Below are 23,007 nucleotides of genomic sequence, written 5' to 3'. Positions count from 1 at the left end.
GCTATGTATAGATATAATACATTTGCATTAAATATTGCTTACATATATATGTACATACACACACGCCATAATCTATATGTAAAATGATGCATTTAACTGATAGACGTTTGAGTTGATTCCCTTTTATTTACTGTTTACCAGGAAATGGAAAGTTCGCCTTTGAGTGCATGTCAGTCAGTCAGTCAGTATTCTATAGAACAGACTTCTGAAAGTGGAATGGCTTACTCAAAGAACAAGCATATTTGTAATTTTGATATTTTGATAAATTACCTTCCCTAAAAGCTATTTCCACTTTTAATTCCACTAAAAGTGGATGATGGCTTCTGTTATCTCTATCCTTGGCAATGCTGGAAAATATCAATCTTAATTATAGGTATTTAATGAAAAGATGTTTTTTTATTATTCCGAGTAAGATTGATCATCTTTACACATATTACTAGACATTTATTTTTTTCTGTGACTTATTTATTTATATCCTTTCTTTATTATTTATTTGTCTTTCTATCATTTATTTGTAGGCGTTCTAAATATATCATAGATATTAAGCATCTATCTAATAAAATTTAGCAAATGCTTTCAATAGTATGCTTATCTTTTAACTTGATGGTACTTTTTTGCTCTATGTAGGTTTTACATTTTTATGTTGCTTTTTTTTTCAATATTTTCCTGTTTTGTTCCTCACTTTATGTCTTAATGGGCTGTCCTTCCATTTCCCAACATTTACAAAATTTTCAAAAAGTCTCTTTCTTCCATGAGCCAAAAGGACAGACAAAGAGAGAGAGACAGAGTGACAGTACCCCCAGTAGGGTCTTGACACTTTGATCCACCCCCAGTCTCAGCCAACCCTAGATCATAAGCATGCAAGTACTCAGAGGGGTAAACCCAGAACCATGCTAAGTGGGTCAGCCTTGCAGAACATCGTGTTTTACCACTGGGCCACCATCTAGGCCCCAATTTTGAAAATTTTAAATAATATTTTCATTAATAATGTTTTTCAAAACATATGTTTTGACATTTAATTATTTAATTCATAAAATATCCACAAGTGCCTACTGGATATTAGGATTTGTGTTAGATGGTTGAATAAACTATAGAGCAAACCCAACATGAATCCTGCTCTCAGGACCACTGCACTACAGTTAGCTAAGAGATGCAGCTCAGAGCAGCACATCAACGAATTTCATTATGAACTGAAGTAAGTGCAATAAAAGAAAGGTATGCATGGAATTTGTATTTTGCTCTGAGAAAGAAATTCAGTTACTTTTTACTCAATATTCAGCTATTATTTTCTGTTCAATTTGTTTAATAGTGGTCTATTGATGACAGAACTTAAAATAATTACCATAATTGAATTGACAAGATTCTGAACTTAAATTTATTAAGTCAGTATCTCCCATCATTTAATTAAGTCAATATCTCCCATCATTATACTTTTTAAATCATTCTAACATACTCACTCTTGAAGATTTGCTTTGAATTTACATGTTATATATTAAAAATTTTGTAAAATTATACATTTTTTAGTTTTTCTTGCCATAAGGAGTGTGTTCTTGCTGGAAAGAGACAGAGATTTTGAGTACATGTGCACACATGCCCCTCATAAGTTTCAAGCTGCTAGATCTGGGACTGGAACCATAGAAGTCCATGTGGGAATCTAGCATCTTAAGCGCCACATCACCTGCTGGCCCCACATTATAAAAGTTTTAATGAGTTTATATTGATAGATTAATTGGGGGCAGAATGGTTATCTTTTTACTGCTGAGTCCTTGAATTAAGGAATATAATACTGTCTCTTTTTTAATTCAAATTATATTTTATTCTTTGTCTTAAGAATATTTCAGGCCTATGGTTGGTGCTTAAGGTGGCTGGATTCCACATGACTGATTGTGGGGTTAGAGTCTTTAACCCAGTGCTTCAGAAACACACTGGGTATGTATGCGTGCATGCCTCAAATCTTGAAAGGAAGGATAAATAGGTAAGAAAGAATTGTGGCATGACCCTGCCCCATAGCGGGGTGCTTTCTTGCTTTTCCTCTTTCTCACTGCCTTTCTTCAGTTAGTTAATGTGCCTTCTGGCAAATTTTTAAAAAGAAAAAGAATATTTCATGTTTTATATTTTTCTTCATAGATACTCATTAGGGTATTGATATTGAAAAGGGGATGTAAAAATTCTAATTTCGGGGACCAGTAGGTGGTATAATGGTTACATCGCTGAATTCTCATGTAGTCAACTGCAGTTTGAGTCCTGGATCCAGTGTGCATGTGTATGCCCAAAATCCCAAGAGGAGAATGGAGGAGAAGGCATTGTGGCATGGTCATCTCTCCTAGGGGGGATCATGTGTGATTTCTCTGTCTCTGTAAGGAGCATATGTGCCCTACAGCAAAAATATCTTCAAAAATTCTAATTTCTTTGAGTATTTCCTTTGTTTTAGTAGTAGTTTTAAGATCCTGGTCTTTTGATGGCTTTTAGGTGGTAGTAGGGGAAGTGACGAATTTGCAGTGGGGTAGGTTGTCTTTACTATTAGAGGATAACTTCTTTTCTGTACATTGGGAATCTGTACCATTGGTTGTTTCAGTTCCCTTGAGCACAATCCTCCTTCTCCTTGAATACTCACTTAAAGGTGTGTAAAAAATTCCTGAGCTGTGGTTAACAACAAAATCTAATGATTCTAAAGGACCTGCCACCCAGGAGATCAGAGGGTGACATGTAGTCACTTCTGTAACTGAGAGGAAATCCAAAGATGGTGGGTTAATTCTACTCTGTCTACAGTAGACATGGAATTCAGAATAAAAGTTGGAATTCAGAATAAAAGTGCAAGACTGCACTCTGAGGTATCCATGCCTATCATAGAGGCAAGGCAACTTTTATAAGTTTCAGCAACAAAATTCTCATTAAAGTAGCCAAGAAATTCATGTGGAGTTAAATGGGACCAAGAGATTATCATTCCTTTTTAAATTACAAATAGCTCTTAATATCTACTTTAGGATTTTATGCTTGGTTATAATCTTTGAATATGAAATGGAGATATGACTGATAGTTTATTTTATCATTATTGTTTTTAAGGATATACACAGATGATTAGCTAGTTTTAGGTAGCAGTTTAAGAAATAAGACTGCTTGGGGCCAGCAGATGGCATAATAGGTACATTGCTGGACCCTCACATAGTCCACTGCAGTTTGAGTCTTGACGGTGGCTTGAAACTTATGCTGGGCATGTGTGTGTGCATGCACAAAATCTCAGAAGAAGAATAGAGGAAAAGGGATTGCAGCATGGCTTTCCCCTTGGGGGTGGGAGGTGGAGGGGGAGGGAGTCTTTTTTTCTGTCTCTCTGGTGACCCCATATCTCCCAAGGCAAAACTTCTTAAAAAAGAAAAAGAAATAAGACTACCTTAAGGATAACATATTCAGTATATAGCAGTTTAATTGTTAGACAATTTGTCAATATGCCTGGAGGCATAAATGGTAGCTTCAGAATTATAAATGGAAGCAAAATAAATTAAATGTCATGGTTTTATAGCCCTGCTGTTATGTGAAAAAGTATCTCTAAGCATTTATAGGAAGTTAATTTTCTTTTTTACTTTTATTTTTATTGAGCTGGTTAATTTCACAAACCCTATAAATTTTAAAACTGAGTACCAAGCACTGCCACATGTCTTCAAACAATATACCTATTCACGTTTGAGCAGTATCTTTTGAAAATTATGCTGCCAACATTTATTGAGATGAATATAATCTATGTCATTTCTTTTACATCTTCAGATTTGGGTGATATGTTAAAGTGTTTTGGTCACTATAATTTTAAATTAACAACCAAGTAAATTATTTCATTTTTAATTAAGGCATAAATTATGTATAATTAGGCATAAATTAATTAAGGCATAAATTGATGTATAGCCAAAATTTGGTGTACTTAGATTGCTTAGATTCATGGTCATGATCCCTTTCTTCCTAGGAGCTAATTGAGGAAAGTCTAAAAATCACCAGTTTACAAAAGAGGGTAAATGCTGTAAAATTGACATTTAAAACAGTCATATTTGTGGAAGAAAAATTTATGTTAAATAAAGTAATAATTATTAATTTAATTAATAATGTATTCATTTAAAGTGTAGAGTTCAATGAATATATATATATTTTTTTTTTTGAGAGGTTTTTGCTATACAGCGTGTGCACTCTCCAGAAAGACAGAGAGAGACAGAGAGACAGAAAGTGAGAAATCACACCTCCAGGGGCAATGGTCACACCGCAATCCCTTCTCCATTCTCCTCTTGGGATCTTGGGCATGCATGCACACACATCTGATGTGAGTTTAAGCCACCGGGTCTGGGACTCGACCTGTGGTCGACTACATGGGAGTCCAGCAACATAGCCATTATGCCAACTGCTGGTCCTGAGTTCAATGAATTTTTTTTTTTTTTTGAGGTGTTTTCCACAGGGGGTGTACGCTTTCCAGACAGAGAGAGACAGAGAGACAGAAAGTGAGAAATCACCCCCCAGGGAGGATGGCCATGCCGCAAACCCTTCTCCGTTCTCTCGGGATCTTGGGCACACACGCACACGTGCCTGGCGTGAGTTTTAAGCCACCAGATCCGGGGCGCAAACCACAGTCGACTACATGGGAGTCCATTGGACATAGCCATTACGCTAACTGCTGGTCCCTGAGTTCAATGAATTTTGACAAATGAGAAACCAATGTAAACACCATCATTACTCAGAGAGATTCCTTGTACCCTTTGGTAGTCAATCATTCCTTTCCCCCTCTCCTTCAGTGTTCTTGTTTCTCCACTACAGTTTTGCCTGCTACAGAATTTAATATAAGTGAGTGTAGGTATTTGTAGCTGGATTATTTCACTCAGTCTAAAGCTTTTGAGATTCTTATGTGTTGTTCTATGTTTTAATAGCTCATTTCTTTTAAATGCTATGGTATCCCATTGTATAGGTTTACAGCTTGTTTATTAACTCATCCGCTAATGGACATTTCTATTATTTCCATTTTAGGATTACTATGAATAAAACTTCTAAAAACATTTTGTACAAGTCTTTGTGTGAGCATAAATTTTCATTTTTATTCACTAATTATTTTGAAGTGTAATTGCTGGGTTTTATGGAAGTAAAGTGTATGTATAACTCTGTGCAAAACTGCCAAACTATCTTCCAAACTTGTGTCATTTTGTATACCCAACACAGTGTGGGACTCAGTATTACTCCATATGCTCACTAATATGAAGTATTGTCAACTTTTTATTTTAGTCATTTTAGAGCGTATGTAGGGGTATTTCATTGTGGTTTTTACTTGCATTTCTTTGAAGAATGGAGACGGTGAGACTCTTCATAAGTTTATTCATCATTCATACGTATACTTTTTGAAGCATCCAAACCTTTTGTCCATGTCTAATAAATGTTACATTTTCTAATAATTAGTATTTGCATGGTATTTCTTTTCCAATCTTTTATTTTTAACTCATCTCTTAATTTTTAAAATTATTTATTTTATTTCCAGTGAATGCATGCAGTAGTGAAAGAGACAGAGAGAAAAAGAGGGAGAGAAGAGAGAACCTCCAAAGGGGCGTGGTCATGCTGCAATCCTATTTGTCCATCCCATAAGCATTTTAGACACTTGTGCACATGGCCTGTTTTTCAAGCTGTTGGAGCCAGGATTTGAACCATCGTCAGCCATGTGGGATCAGCTCTCTATGCACAACACTTAAAACTGCTGCACTATAGGACTGTCCCTGTTTCTTTATAATAAAAAGATTTAAAGTATATATTTGGGAATTACTTTTTCTATAGTCTGAGACTCCACATTTTATTTGTGGTGTTCAGACAAAAAATATTATTGTAATTGACAGCATAAACAGGTTTATGTCTTTACTTCTGTTTATTTTCTATATGTCCCATCTATTCTTTGTTTATTATTTACTTTTTTTGGACTTCTTTTGAAATGAGTAATTTTACTATTCTTTTATTTTCTTGTCAACTATATTTCATTTTTAGTTGTTTAATAGTCTTTCCAGGAGTCACACTATGCACATTAATTTATCATAGTCTACTTTCACATTATATAAATTCATGTATAATACAAAATCCTAAAATGATATACGTCTACTTCATCTTCACCCCTTTGTACTACTGTTGCCATTTTATTTCTATCTGAGTCATAAATTCAGAATACTTTGTTATTGTTTTTATTATAAACTGTCAATGACCTCATCAAGAAGTGATTTTTAAAATGAGAAAATGCCTTTAAAATATAGTATTAGTATATTTGTGCTTTTATAAGAGAATACCACAGACCGGGTAATTCATAAAGAGCAGAAATTTATTTTCTCACGTTTCTGGCTGGGAAATCCAAGATCAAAGTAGCAGCAGGTTTGGTTGTCTATGAGGGCTGCTCCCCGCTGCCAAGAGGGCTCTTGGTGCCACCCTCCTTGGAAAGGAACACTGTTCCTTCACAGGTGCAAGACAGAAGTTCAGGAGGGCCAATGGGTGTACGAGGCCTCTTTTATAAGGACCTTAACCCATTCATGAGGGAGGAGTCCTCATGGCCTAATGGCCTCTTAAAGATCCCACTTTTTAATGCTATCACGTTGGCAACATCTGAATTTTGGAGAAGACACATTCAAACCATGGCAGATATATGTACATATTTATCATTTCTAGCACTCTCTAGTCTTTCTGTAGATCAGAGTTCTATCTGATATCACTTCCTTTTTACTAAAGAATTCCCTTTAGTATTTTTGTTGTTAGGGAAATTTGCTCGAAATGGATTCTTTCAATTTTGGTTTACCTGAAAGTTTTCTTTTCACTTTTAATGTTGAAATTTATATGCCTCTGGACGTAGAATTTGAGGTGGACCTTTTACCCAGTACCTTAAAAGTAATGTTCCATTGTTTCTTGGATTCAAGTTAATAGCAAAATATATATAGAGAAATAATAATCATCTAGAGCCCCATTAGCTATACATTTCAAAACACATGTTTACAAAGTGACCTGTGATCCTAGGAGGAAAAGCGTCAAAATCATTCTAAAAAAACTCACTGTGAATGTAAAATATAAATAACATTTGAGAACTTGAGGTTCTAGGATTCAATTTCTGTAGCTCAGACTTCAATAGCATTTACAGTATCCAAACTTTATTGCATATTTCTCTCATTGTCTTATTAGTGAAATGTGCACAGTCGTGGTATTTGCCTCACGTAATCACCGTAAAGATTGGGACAGGAGAAGTAAGTTCGTAGAGATGTGTCTCACTTAATCTAAGAGCCCAGTAAATATTCACTGTGAAGCTGATGTTGGTAATAATGATTACCATGCCAATTACACCAGTGATTGCTACTGTGACTTGTTTTGTTGTTCTAAAATTTAAATGTAGTTTCCTATCTTGGGAATATGACAATTTAGCTATAAAGAGCTAAATACTATCACATGTACTGTGTAAATACCATGCCACAAATGACGTAAATCTCATATGTGCCAAATTTTATCAGAATACTAAATATTTAATAATATCTTATACCAGAATTATATAATATTAAATAAGAAGGAAAAAATTCCATGTTTTGGACATAATTGTATTGCCTTCACTGTTTGGTATGTGGGAAGAAAGGAATTCCCATTTTATCTGCAGGAAAAGTGCCAGAATTCTTGATAGAAGTCTTCAAATTATTTGAATAGTTTTATTCCTTAAAAATTCAAAGGGAAAAAAATGAAGTTCAGTTTTGAACCTCAAAGGAACTTCACTGGAAAAAAAAAGATTCTTATAAAACTTAAATTCAGAATTGAGTGTAATTGTCTAAATTTAGCTTGTGAAGCACATAAAATAAGCTATAAGTATGCAAAATGCTCCTTGGAAAGATGAATTCATGTTGGACTTTTTTCCAAAATAACAGGGAAAAGATTTATAAAATTTTGTTTAAAGTTTTTGCTTACATTGTGCTTTTTAGTGTTGTTGCTTTAGTCTAGGCTAAAAACCTTCTCTTCAAAAAGAAGTCAACTTTACTGTGAACTAGACTCATTTGACATTTTTATTTTGAAACTGTTGATGCTATTTTCAAGCAGTGGCAAAAAAAATCACAATTTTTACAAAATGTTTTCATTAACAAAAGGAGAGTGCCTCAATTGGGAGCGACTTAAAGCTGTCTCTGTGTTTCATGACTGTCACATTATTCACATTATTCATCTCTGGAGCTTGCATAACACAGCAAATAAGATTTAAAACTGTTCATGGTTGGTTTTGTTGCTAAACACAAAGGACCAAAGGAAAGAAGTTAGGATGAAATGATTTTTAGGTTTGCTTTTATCCATAGGAAACATATATGTTCCTTGGGAAACTATTCATTTCAAGTACAGTTTGGTGTTTGGCTCCAATTGCTCCAAGACAGGTTCAAAGACATGATATATACGGGAGATCACATTCCATCTAGCGTTATTAGACAGCTCCATCATCCTTTTCACTCTGTTTCTACTTCTGAAGGGTTTATCATATTGTGCATTATAAATACGTCTTTTATATATTCCTTCCATTACTAAACTGGAAGTGTCAATATTTTAGGAGTTTTGTTTTATTTATATTTCAGCTACTGTGTTGACTAATATGATGGATTATACATGTCCAAGGTTTTGTTTTTGGGGGGAGGAATTAATGGATCCTGACAACTCAATTTCATCCTACTTCAAAAAGACAGTAAAGGAGAACAGCAAAGACAGATATAGGAAGGAATCCTGCAATTGGCAAGTTGTATTTGTGCCCCATCCAATCAATATGTGTTAGGATGATTTTACGAATGCAAAAAAGTATTATTTTATTTGTGTTTTTATATCTGAATTTATGTTTGTTTAACCTCTTGTCCCACCTATGGGATATACTTTTCAGAAAATAACTTTAGCGCATAGGCCTATTACAAGAGTCTCTAAACTTCTGAAGTACTCTTGGCTTATTGAAACATGAGCTAATGAGGTTTCATGATGAGAGTTAGCTTTCAAAATATTTTGACTAAGATAGACGATTTCAGGCATATAAAGAAGTTCCTTTTATTTATGAAAGTGTTTTTAAATACAGAAAAAAATAATTAGTATGCTGAAATTGAAGCTACTGTTTTGTTCCATGTCATAGAGCTGTCATCCTGGATTTCATTGGTACTTCAGGCAAGGCTGTAGTTTAAAACTTGTTTATTTCTTTTACTTAGTCACAGCTCGGAACCTACTGAGATTTCATATGTTTACTTGTTCCAAATAAGCCTTAGATTTACAGCATGAATTAGCCTCAACCATGACTTCCTTCTGTATTGGCCACTTCATGAAGTAAATGTCCCTGGGGAAATGTATGTTGTAGAATCGTGCATATTCTTTCAGATAACCCTGTCTATGTAAATTAACCAAGAATATAACCAATTAATAATGATTTGAGTCTTTCCACTAGAGCTCTACTATTCTAGCTGTGAGATTTTTAATATGAAATAGAAATTCTATAATAAACTCTCATTCTTTGGTCAAACTGCACTATAAGAACAAGTATATTACAATACCATGAATCATTAAAATATCATGAATCAGGGGCCAGCTGGTGGCGTGGTGATTAAGGCGCTGGACCCCCACTTGGCCAGCTATAGTTTTGAGTCCCAACCTGGTGGTTGCTTTCTCACTTTCTCTTCCTCTGGCCAAATTAAAATAATAATAATAATAGTAATAATAATAATAATAAATAATAAAATTCAATAAATAATTGTTTTTAAAAATTGTGAATCAGAATTCAGGGCACATGTATACTCTGCATCTTTTGTAACACGATAATTCAAATAGGCAAATATAAGAGCCAGCATTTTCCGGATGTGTCTTCTGCTGTTTGAGCTGCCCACCACACACCAGCCCGGCCCACTGCAGCTCCCACTTGGATGAACAGTAAATACTTTCTTCCTGAAATGACTGAAATACACTCCATTTTTGTGCCAAACTTCCATGTGTGATTTTTTAAATTAAATTTATTTATGTTTAGATGAGGGGAGTGGTGGTGAAAGTAGGAAGTAAATGTCCCAATCGTTTAACTTGTAATGTTTGTTATGAAATCATATGCCCAGCACAGCAGATCTAGACAAAGAGTAAAAAGTTGAATAATTTTCCAGGTAAGAGCTTATGTCACTAGAGCAGGGTGACAGAATAATATTGCACATATAAATATTTATATTTATCTTATATTACATTTATTATATAATGTGTTATATATATTATTTAAATAAGTATATCAATATTTATATAAAATATTTATATAAATATATGTATATATAAAATTCTGTACTATTTCATTCCATTTATCCCATTTTTCTTGTCCCAACCACCATAGTGTAAATGAACAAATTTACATTATTGAAATATACTAAAACAATTTTTTTAATTAATAAGGGGCATGTGTGCTTCCCAGAGAGAGAAAGAGAAATGGAAAGCACCTCTCAATGGGGTGTGGTCATGCTACAACTTTTTTTCTCCATGTTTCCATTCTTTCAAGACTTTGGATATGCATGCACATGCATCCAACATGTTTTTCAAGCCACCAGGGCCTGGATTCGAACCACAGTTTGCCATATGGGATCTGGCACCTAAAACACAGAGCTTATGCACTGATCTACAGGACCAGCCTTAAAAGGTATTTTGTAAACTTCTTTACATTAAGTCAGTTCTTCCAAGCTTCCAAGATTTGGAAAGGAAGAATATGTTCACTTCAGGACAGTCATTTTATGAAGTATAAATGTATTAAGAAGGAGGAGGAGGAGAAAAGAACCTCTTCCATTTTCTGAATATATTTTCTCAACGGAAACGACTCCAGTCTTATCCTCCCTGAGGAATAAGGACAACAGTGCATGGCTTATAGTGGCTGGATCTCACATGGCCGACTGTGCAGTTTGCTTCTTGGACTCAGCAGCCTGGAAAACATGGCAGGTTTGTGTGTATGGCCAAAATCTGTAAAGGAGGGAGCAATGGCAGTACCATCCCCCATACGGACGCTTTCTCACGCTCTCTCTCTCTCCTCTCATTCTCTCTCTCTCCAGCAAGCACACATGCCATCTGGCAAAAATAAAAAAGTAAATGAGGACAACAATTTACCCCCAAATCTAATTAACCTAATCTCAAGACTAACATTTAGAAGCAAGTCCAGGTCCAGCTGGTGGTGTGGTTAAAGTGGCTGGATCCCACATAGCTGATTGTATGGTTTGCTCAGCATCTTGCAAAACTTGCCAGGTATATTTTTGTGCTTGCCCCAAATCTGAAAGGAGAATGAAGAAGTAATTGGGTTGTGTCCAGCCCCCCCTAGGGAATGATTCTTACTTTCTACCTTTTTCTTTATCATTCCTTGGCAAGCACATGGGCCCTATAGCAAACAAGCAGCAACAATAAAAAGAAAAAAGTCCAGTAGAAATTAAGAAGGCTCATTAGTATGAGATGAGGCATACTTCTTTATTGATACTCTCTTCAATATAGTCAGGTATGAACAAAGCCTCCAGCAGAGTTAATGAAAAAGCTAAAGAACAGTTGGGAGACTGGGATCTCAGTAGGTAACTGAGGGACCTTGGACCGATCAACAATCTTTTGTTATCTCTTCCAGAGACTAATACCCCTGTTTTACCTAAATGCCATACTCTGTATCCAAACTATAGTAGCAATTCTTGGGCTTCTGTTCAGAGTGAGAACAGAGTCCTAGCAATGGCGGAAAAACACATTTTTCTTGATATTTTAACTGTGGTCAATAAATAGTGTAGCACTTTCAGAAATTATGGAATATTCCTTTTTTTTTTTTTCCTTTTTTAGATAGGGTCTCACTATTGCAATCCTCCTGTCTCAGTCTCCCATCTGGGACTACAGATACAGTCTATTAAGCCCAGCCTTTATTTATTTAGATTGAACCAGGAATTGAACCAGGGCCTCCTAGGTTGTACCAGCATGCGGAGAACAGAGTCTTAGCAGCGTTTGCCACCATGGTCAGGTCTGGGACATTTTTTTAATAGAAAGACTCATCCTTTGGGTCTGGCTATGGTGACACAGATACTGCATGTTACAGGAGCATAGACAAAATGTGGTTTAGAATCTGAACATGACGGGAGTGACTTGCAATCCTGGCTGCCAGTGAGGCGGTAGAAAGGATTGTGGCATGGGGAGATCCTGTCAAAGGTGCTTTTCTCTCTCTGTGTCTCTCCCTCTCTCTCATTAAGGAAATTAAAAAAAAATGAAAATAAGAGAAAATAAATACAAAAAGAATCATCCCCTGAGAGCCATGTTCCTCTGTCCCATGATAGTCATGGAACCGAAGCTATACATTTCTTGTGTTGGTCTTCAAACTTCCTTTGTTATGCACCTTATCAATATGAACATTTTCGGGAACCAGCAGTTAGCGCAATGGCTATGTTGCTGGACTCCCATGTAGTCGACCGCGGTTCGCATCCCAGACCTGGTGGCTTAAAACTCACGCCGGGCACGTGTGCGTGTGTGCCCAAGATCCCGAGAGGAGAATGGAGGAGAAGGGATTGCGGCATGGCCATCCCCCCTGAGGGGTGATTTCTCGCTTTCTGTCGCTATGTCTCTTTCTGTCTGTCTGGTGAGCGCACACGCCCTATAGCAAAAACCTCTCAAAAAAAAAAAAAAAGAATATGAACATTTTCCATATGGATACCCAATAGATGTACACTTACTGTAAATTACATACATATGCTATAAATGCAGATTATGGGAAATAAAATAAAAATTAGAAAAGCATGAGATAAAGTAAACAATGCTTTAAATACTATTTTATTAACAACAAAGATTCCTATTTTGTTAAGCCAGTCATGTAAAGTCATTAAATTCAAAATTAATATTCCTTTGTCATTTCACCATAGACAGTACTATTTTGAATTGTCTTCTCTCTACTAATGCTGATATTCCTGTGAGCTCAGAGAAAATATTGCTAAATAGAAGATATTCTAATATTTTCAATGATAAAACGATAAATATTCTGTTCAAATATTTTCATCAACACTGTCTTTTGTCCTTGGTCGAGGGTAAATTTGTTGGATTAATGTTTTCTTTAAAATTTTGTCAGATAAGTTGTGTTTGATTTTTTAAATTAAATATCCCATGTAATTGTAGGTTATCTCAATTTTATCTTAAACTCATATGGAAAATAAAATAATCCACTAAAAAATAGGAGGTCTATGGTTCTTCCCATAAATCAGTGTATTCCTAACCACAGAGAATTTAACAATTAAATCTTGAAGCCCATTTGATCTCTAATTATTAATTTGTTCAGATATTTCCTTGTACTTGTCTGCTTTTCTATTCTAGCTTATTCTCATTATTTGCTTTTGATCTAAAACTTCAACAGCCAGCATTTTTGGAACTCTACTTTTTGAATATTGTGAATATTTTTGAATATTTCAAATGTATACATTAAAATGTAGAGAACTTGTCTATAATTATACATATTTGAACACAAATATATATGTGTGTGTACATTATGTAAATTTTGACAAGTACAATTGCATGTTCTAAGGTTTATTATTTCTTCTATGTATGAGACACAGAAAGAAAGTTAGTGCCCCCAACAGGGTCTCGATGCCACATTCTACCCTTTGCTTCAGGCAGTCCTGGATGATGGGCACACATTCCCAGGGCACTCAGGGACATCTCTGTACCCAAATAAGGAACCTCCACGTGTGAATCAGACTCACAGCCGTTTACCACTGCACCACCATCCAGTCTCTACAGTTGTATTTTGTTTAGTACAATATTGAAAGTGGAAACTAATTCCGATATGATTATGAATTATAATTCATCTCAAGTATTTCTAAATACATTTATTTATTTATTTGTTAGGTTTTGGCCATACGGTGCGAGCACTTGCTGGAGACTGAGAGAGAGAGAGAGAGAGATAGAGAGAGAGAGAAAATAAGAAACCATCCCACAAGGGGGATGTCCACTTTACAATCACTTCTTCTCCACACTCCTCTCAGGATTTGGGGAGCTCATTCCCAGGGTGATTGTGAAACCACCGGGTCTGGGACTCGGACTGTGGTCGGCCATGTGGGTGTCCAGTGCTTTAACCACCATGCCATCTGTTGGCCCCTCTAAGAACATTTATTAAAGAACATTGTTTTTATTTTAAAGCTGTACTACAACAAAATTTATATTCATGTTATCACCATAAAAGCAAATAAATGTTTTCTTAATGATGAACTTTTTTTTTTTTTTTGAGAGGTTTTCACCATAGGGTACATGTGCTCACCAGAAAGACAGAGAGAGACAGAGAGACAGAAAGTGAGAAGTCATCCCCTGGGGGCGATGGCCACACCGCAATCCCTTCTCCTCCATTTTTCACTAGGGATCTTGGGCACGCACACACACACACCCAGCGTGAGTTTAAGCCACCGGGTCCAGGACTCGAACCGTGGTTGACTACATGGGAGTCCAGCGATATAGCCATTATGCCAACTGCTGGTCCCTAATGATGAACTTTTTAACTACATTTACAGTAGTATTCACCATAATATCACATGTTTGATTTCTAACAAAAGGAGCTTCTAAAAGTTTTGTTTCAAAGATATAAACTAGATTTTAAAATTCAAATCATTCCGGGGATTAAATTGAACTGAATTTCTATTTTCATTTTTATGCTTCTAGATAAATCATTTAGCTGTTCCTGAAGATTATTTTGATAAATGGAAATTAATAACTATTCCTATGTGCACAAGAAAACTTAGTATTAAAAATGCACATCTTAATGCAGAAGTCAAGAGCTTGATGTAAATGCAAAGTTGTACTTCACAAAGGGATTTGTAAACTCTCCTGCAACTTGACATGATAAATCGTTAAGCTCAGGTACAGTCTTCCTTATTTTTTTTCCAGTTTTTTTTTTCAGTTTCCATGTGGGTGTCCAGAGAGAGAGAGAGAGAGACAGAGAGAGAGAGACAGAGAGAGAGAGAGAGGAAAAGTGAGAATGCATCCCCCAGGAGTCATGGCTAACCACGATCCCTTCTCCTCCATTCTCCTCTTGGGATTTTGGGCATGCATGTACATGTGCCTGGTGTGTTTCTCAAGGCACCAGGATCCAGTACTTCATGCAATGGGCCATGTGGAATCCAGCTGCCTTAAACACCATGCCACTGGCTGTCCCCAGGTACAGGTTTCTTAACTGAATTGCTCACTGTTTAAAAGTCACTTATTTCTTAGATTTGTATTTTCTGGTTCATATCTGGCTAAGCATTTCCCATGATCCCCTGTCAACAAACATTTAGAAAAATTACACATTCATCATCAACTTCTTTTAGAAATGGACATTTGGCATGTAATATTTTCACTAAACATGAACTTTAGAGATAATTGATGGAAAAATAGATCTTTGCAAAATAAAAAGCTTTGCCAAAATAAATTACAGAAATGATTATAGATCTACACCACACAAGGAAGGACAAAAGTCCTGTAGCACAAGCGTTCACACTTCTCTGGGTCCGTTCTCAGTCAGACATGCTCAGCTTCTGTCTCTCTCGTACATTTCATGTACACCTAACCTGTCATTCCCCATATTCCTCACTGATGCCTCTGGCTAGAAGCCTGACAGCTCTGCTCCTCTTTGTCTTTATCAAGGGTCCTGGCACATCTGGCTGGCTCATCACCTGACCAGAGTAACAGCTGCATCAGATACTTCTCCTGTGACCACCTTGATCTGGTCCTAGCAGCTGGTGCCAAAGTATGTATCCTTAAGTCTTTGATCACACTACCTGCTGTTTTCATAAGGAGATTTTAATAGTATTTCATCTGGAAATGATCATAACAGAAACAGGTCATTACTAGCTTTTCTCTTATTCTTTTCTTCATTCTCCTCTTTGGATCTTGGGCATGCAAGCACACATGCCTGGTGGGAATTTTAAGCCACTGGGTCTGGTCCTCGAGCTGTGGTCAACTACATGGGAGTCCCGTGACATAACCATTATGACATCTGCTGGCTACATTAGTTTTCTTTAGGCTTAACCATGTGTTAACAAGAGAACTGCATTTGCTGCACTAGTTTCTCATGTTTGCTAGATATGGCCATGTCAGGAACAGGAGGTAGAAAGTAGAGAGCTACCAAACCCTCCCTGGTTTATTTAAGTTCTATTCCTAATGACGATTGCTCTGGGACCAGCAGGTGTCACTGAGCTTCCACATGACTAACTCCAGTTCAAGTCCTGGACCTGTTGGTTTGCTTTCGTGTTTTCTTGACTTTCTCTGGTGAGCTCATATGCCCTGTAGCAAATTTTTAAAAAATAATAATGATGACAAATAAAATTAAATAAAACATTATATAAAAAAAGATACTTCCTTTGAAAATAAAAACCCAGGAGAAATATTTAAATAAGACTGCCCCAGGCAAATCTAGATGGTCCTAGGCGAAACAAGAATGATAACTGTTTTTAATCTCATACTTGTCATCTTAAGGTATGAAGATGGCTGCAGCAGCGCCAGCTGTAAGGACTTAATTCAAAAGCAGAAAGGTGAGCAAAGAGAGGTGGAGGTGGTTCTTGGAACCCTCCCCATTCTTCAGCATATTTCTGCTCACATTCCTTCTGCTTATGAGGTAGGTGTCTGCTAGCGTCTCACTGTTCAGTGTGCAGTACTTTCCCAGGAATATCATGGCCAGAACTTGAACTCTAGGTTCAATGTTTTATTCAGTACACATTCCCCTGGCTCGCTTCCTTTGCGGTAAACTATTCTTTTCAGGAAAAAAAAAAATCTCAAGTTATTAATCTTTTCAGTTGTATGTACTGCTCACATTAACAAGTGTCAGAGATTATAAAGACTGCTTTTGACAAAATAAGTAATGTCTGCTTAACCTAAATCTTACCAGAGATTCTGCAAGATTTTCTGCATAAAACATTTATAAATCAATGTTTGTAGAAATAATAACAAAACATCTATGGACTCATGTTATTATTGTGAACTTCTAGATAAATATTGTGTAGATTGTATTTTTGCTCACCAATATTGAGATACATATGAGCTGAAAGGCACACTGGTTAAATTATAGGGCAATCATATTTTTGGTGAATAAAATGTGTTTTCATTTGTAACTGCTAATATGGTAACCCTTTTTATCAGTGAAAGCATGAAGAAAAGAAAGTTGAAGAAAAGTTAAAAGAACTTTTCATATTTAATTATATTTTATATTATTATCTAAGTAGCTAGAGATTTTGCATCAGGGTGATAAGAGTTATATCACGCAAGTACTACTGTAAACCCCAAATGAACCAACATTTTTCAGGACTCTGATTCGGTTCCAATAGAGAGGACATCCGTTGAGCTAGGATCATCTATATAGACATATATGGCTCCCTAAATTTCCTGTTCCCTGTATGTCATTGCATCATTTTGGAAATATTTCTATTTCTCCAAGACAAAATGTCTTCTTTGGGTACCATTTTTAAGCATGAATTAAGTATTCAAGGATAAAGTAACCCCTGACCAATATCTTAAAATATTTGGGGGCTTCAAGATCATTGTGCAGCTGGACCAAAATCTGGTCAAGGTGTCCAAAGAAATTTTTAGCCTAAAGGTATGGGGGAGATAAAAATCTATTGTGGATTGATGTGATTGATCTCCTGTATCAGAGTTCTAAGGGGACCATTGTGGAATATAAAGGGCATTTGGGTGATATCATGAATTACCGGAAATTCCATAAATACTCCTTTTGGTCTTGGAAGGAAATTTATCATTAACTGAGTATCTACTATATGCCAAGCATTTCTCACATATGATTTTGCACAATCATCACATTAATTCAGGAAGATAAGCATTAGTAACTCCGTTTTACATGTTACTTCTTTCACCTCACATTATATATCAGACACATGTTAGGTATGTGAACTCAACTCTTTCAGGATATGTTCAGTCATTACATAAACTAGGTTCTTTCTTGCTCGCCTTAGAGATTTCCTTCTCACTCTACTTACGGTTTTGTAGATTACTGCCTGTGAGGAATCAAACACCAAAGAAAGATGGCCAACCCAGATAGACTTCTCATCCCAACTCTATAAAGCTAGTATAATTCAGGTTCTTATTTTTGCCAGCTAGTTTGGAAAATATGGTATATTCCTATAAGAAAATGCAAAATCCTATTCCAAAATCAAAGATAAGAAACCTCAAGCAGCAAACAAGATGATAGATCATGGTCAGAACTTGAACAGTTTCTGTAACATAAACGCCATCCCATTCTATTCTTGTACATCAAAATGGGTTTCTAAAATATATTAAACTAATTGCATAAAGTAGGGTCTCATCCTACTTTCTTAAGAATTCCTTGATTCTTTACCTATTTCTTGTTATTTAACAGGGTTTGAAATGAATCCGTATCCCATTTTTTTAATTGCCAGAGGCCATATCTACTGCCCCCAGAGAGACAGAGAGAGAGAAAGCACCTTTCAATGTGGTATGGTCACACTGCAATGGCTTCTCCATTTCTCCATCTTGTTAGGGTTTTGACTGCACATGCCTAGCATGTTTTTCAAGCTATTGAGACTGGGGATTCAAGCTGTGCATTGCCCATGTGAGATCTGGATCCCTTAACCACCCAGTTTGGGGGCTGGGCCAGTCCACTTTTTCACTGGGAACCATTGTCCCTGACTACTTGGTAGGATAAGGCATGGGATCTTTGGAAACTCGATGAAGGTTGGAATTCTCCTACCTACATATTTTCAAGCTCAGGTAGTGTGCAGGTTTTGAAGGGGGTTCATGAACCCATGAAACTGTATTAAAGTCTTTATTACATTGCCTGGCTAATTAAGCAAATAGGTTTATGATCTACCTGAACAATTATTTCTTCTTTTTCTTGTTAAAAAAAAGAAAAGAATTAATTATGGTGATACATTGTAAATGTTCTTTTAAAAGGATATTTTAAATTTATTTATGTAAATTCATATTGTTAGCGTAGTTTCAATGAAATTTGTGCTGGCATATCGCAGATAATTTGCAGTTTGTGTCTAATCTCAAGATTTTTTTCTAATGCATAGTTTTGCCATCTCATTGCTTTTGCAAAGTAATTTCTTTATCTTTTATAATTCTAGATTTAGTAATATTGCAGAATCATTTTGTCAGAAACGAATCAGTGATTCTCAATTGTGAATGAAACATTCCTCTCAAAATTATCAGTAACTACTAATTTATCCCCAGTCTATACTATCATTTTCTCCCAAGGTAATCATACAATCCTAAAGAAGGACAGCCAAGGCCAGCTTGTGGCATGGGTGACGACATCTGATTCTCACATGGCTGACCATTCTAGTCCCAGACCCAGTGGCATGAAAAACACTCCAGGCATGTGTGTGTGCATGCTCAAAATCTCAAGAGGAGGAGAAATGGAGAAGGCATCATAGGGTGGTCATTCCCCATGGGGTGTGCTTTCTCACTTTCCCTCTCTCTCTCTCTCTTCAAAAATCACAAAGACCTTCTAGCAAATAATACAATAATAATAATAAAAGAATCTTAAACATTCTGTGATTAAATATCAAAGTTATAGAGCATAACACAAAATAAATTAATGCAGTGCAGCTTAAAGTTATATTTTATTTAATCATGAATTCTGTTAAGAGGAACTGCAAAAGGAAGATTGATTGACAAGAAAAGTCCATTATTAAAGCATAAAAGGTATTGACTAGATTGATTCCTTCTGCATCTCTTTTATTCAGATAATTTTTGTTGAACCTCATCATTGCAACAGCTATACCCAAGATCCTAATATCAAAACCAGAAATCATGAAGAAACTCCCTTTCTCGACCATTCATACTTTGATTTTTTGCATTTGCAAAACTTTTCTGTGTATTTTGCCAGTAACTGATGACAACAATCCTGTTGTAATAATCCCTTATGGCAATAATTATACTATTTCTGCTGTGATAATAATTTAAAATAATTATTTTTTGTTAACCAAGAAGTAGAGTTTACCGCCCTTACTAATAATACAATATTGCACTCTTGAGTATTCTAGTGAACTTGAAAATGTAGATAGTGAGTTTATAAGAAGCAAAATCAAACTTTGACAACCAAAGTAAACAAGATTAGAAGATGAAGTTATAGTCTGGATCATGGTTTGTCCTCCAATGTTTCACATTTTAGAGTCCGATGTGGGAGATAGTTAGGCCTAGTGCTTGATGATTGGTTCACAGTGATTGCATCATGGAGGCAACACTCTCATTATTGATGTCTTTTGATACCCAGTGAACTTTTCTTTTTTTTGGAGAGGTTTTTGCTATAGGGCGCGTGTGCTCACCAGACAGACAGAGAGAGACAGAGAGACAGAAAGTGAGAAATCACCCCCCCAGGGGGAATGGCCACGTCGCAATCCCTTCTCCTCCATTCTCCTCTCGGGATTCTGGGCACCCACGCACATGCGCCCGGCGTGAGTTTAAGCCACTGGGTCCAGGACGCGAATTGCGGTTGACTACGTGGGAGTCCAGCGACATAGCCATTACGCTAACTACTACTGGTCCCGATACCCAGTGAACTTTTGAGAGCCTTTTGCTATAAAGGAGAGAGCAAGCTGCTGCTGTTTCTGCATGCTTCCACCATCCTCTGTGCTTCCATCAGCCATGCTGTGGTGAAGGCCTTTGGACTTTCAAGACATCAGAATCTTGAGTTTATAAATAAACCTTTCTTTTTTTTTAATTAAATCACCCAAGCTCAAATATTTCTGTCAGCAATGTGAAAACAGCCTAGAACATATAATTTTTCTTTTTTATTTTAGGTTTTTGTCATAGGGTGCATATGCCCACCAAAGAGGAGAGAGACAGAGAGAGGGAAAGTGAGAAAGCATTCCCTGAGAGGGTGATCACACAGCAATCCCTTCTCCTCCACTCTCCTCTTGGGATTTTGGCATGTATTCACACATACCTAGTGTGATATTTTTAAGCCTCCAGGTCTGGGACTTGAACCACAGTTGACCATGTGGGAGTCCAGCACCTGTTGGCCCCAAGATATATGCTTTTTTAAGAGTAAGTGATTGAAGATTGGACATGATTCTTTTTAATAGGCTACAACTTTATTTGATAAATGATTTTTTACCCTAACGCTTCTTCCACAACTACTCAGCAGCTGTATTCTCTATCTAACAAAACATCATATCTCCTTAAAATCTGACAAATTCCTAAGTTATATCTTTGTTATTTCTCCACTGTTTTTAATGAAAATTATAGTTTGCACAATGGTTATCATTAAGTTTGGCTGAAATAGGCCTTCATTATAAAGTTTTTGTTTTTCCTTTAATTCAGCTGTTCATGTTCAATGTCGGACTTTAAAGTTACATATGCAAAATACACTCTCTATAGAAGTTCTTATTGTAGGAGTAGTGGTTTATATAATGTTAGGAAAAGAATTATGATAATTTACTGTTTTTTAACTTGATGGCATTTATTATTGAAGCAGTTATTTCAGTTAGTGTTTAAAATGAGATTGCTGTTTTTAAAGCTGTTTTAAGTTTTATTAAGTGGGCAACCAAAGAGAAAGGATCAAATTATCTTAAAATTAGAATATTAGTGTATTATTCCTTACAAATTACTCACATTTATATTGTGGTGTCTCTGTCATGAATAGAAAGCTTTTCTCTTCAGGATCAGTGGGTGGCATAATGGTAACGTCGCTGGATTCCCACGTGGTAGACTGTGATTCGAATGCTAGACCTTAAGACTTCAAACTCACTCTGGGCACATGTGCATAAATGCCCAGAATCCCAAGAGGAGAACGAAAGGGAGGGTACTGCAGCATGACCAACCCCCCACTCAGGGAGGATTTCTTGCTTTTTGTCTCTCAGTCTCTCCAGCAAGTGTACACCCCCTACAACAAACCCCCGCACTCCCCCAATAAAAGGAAAGTTTCCCTCTTCTTGAGTTGAGATTCTTGAATTCTTTGGTATTATTTTTCCTTTTTTTAGAGAGAGGTATTTTTGCTCTAGAGCGTGTATACTCTCCAGAGAGACAGAGAAAGACAAAAGACAGAAAACAAGAAATCACCCCCAGGGGGTCAGGCCAGGCTGCAATCCTTGCTCCTCCATTCTCCTCTTGGGATTTTGGGCATGCATGCACATACACCCAGTTTGAGTTTTAAGCCTCTGGGACTTGAACCATAGTCAACTATAATAGGAGTCTAGTGATCTAACCATTATGCCATGTTCCAGTCCCTTTCCATTGCTTTCTAATCTGTGTTTTTTTTATATCAACTCATTCCTACCAGATCTCGTAGTTGTTAACATGTTTATCCTGGATTATATAAACACACTCCCTTCCTGATTTTATAAATTTTATGTCAAGGAGGATGAATGAAAGGAATAGTTCATTTGGCAGATTTTTAAGGTTTTTTTTTTTTGTTGTTTGTTTGTTTTGTTTTGTTTTTGCTAAAGAGTACGTGCATTCTCCAAGAGAGACAGAGAGACAAAGAGGGAGAAGAGAAAACAACCCTCCTCCCACATCCCCCCATAAAGAATGGTCAGGCCACAATTCCTTCTCCTCCATCTTTCTGTCCTTTGGGGATTTTAGGCATCATACATACACCCAACATGTTTCTAGAGCTGCCAAGTCTTGGACTCAATCTACAGGTTGATCATGTGAGCTCTGGCTTCCTTAACCAATAGACCACAGAGTTGGCCTCAATTAGGTAGAGTTTTCAATGGCTGCTCACACCTCTATGATATACACAGACAGATATAAAAGCCAGTCAGTTTTTTTGTTTGTTTGTTTGTTTGTTTGTTTGTTTTTTAGAATTATACATTCTCTTTCTTTGTTAGGCATTCTTGTCCTAGCTGAATACTTTACATTTCTTCATTTTGCTAGTTTTATTGCTAATAAATATTTATTTTCTTGCAACTTTAAATCAGTAGTTGCCTCTGTAGCAGGGTCCCACATTACAGGCAACATAAAGGAAAGAAACAGGCTCTTTTAAGGGAAAGTTAATGGGGAGCGCATCTTAAATTTCAGGACCTCTAAATATAATGAAATGGGGCTTTGTGGCAGGAGGAATGTAAGAATATGATG

At 36.3% G+C, this 23,007-nt stretch overlaps 1 protein-coding gene across 1 annotated transcript in view; it reads left to right on the top strand.

The window, feature by feature from the left end:
- GPM6A (glycoprotein M6A) overlaps nucleotides 1–23,007 on the top strand; it is a 369,760-nt gene that overhangs the window by 69,439 nt on the left and 277,314 nt on the right. The window lies entirely within an intron of this gene.

Source organism: Tupaia chinensis, unplaced genomic scaffold (genome assembly GCF_000334495.1).
Source record: "Tupaia chinensis unplaced genomic scaffold, TupChi_1.0 Scaffold146395_1, whole genome shotgun sequence".
Taxonomy (NCBI): domain Eukaryota; kingdom Metazoa; phylum Chordata; class Mammalia; order Scandentia; family Tupaiidae; genus Tupaia; species Tupaia belangeri.
This window is presented reverse-complemented; position numbering and strand designations above follow the sequence as displayed.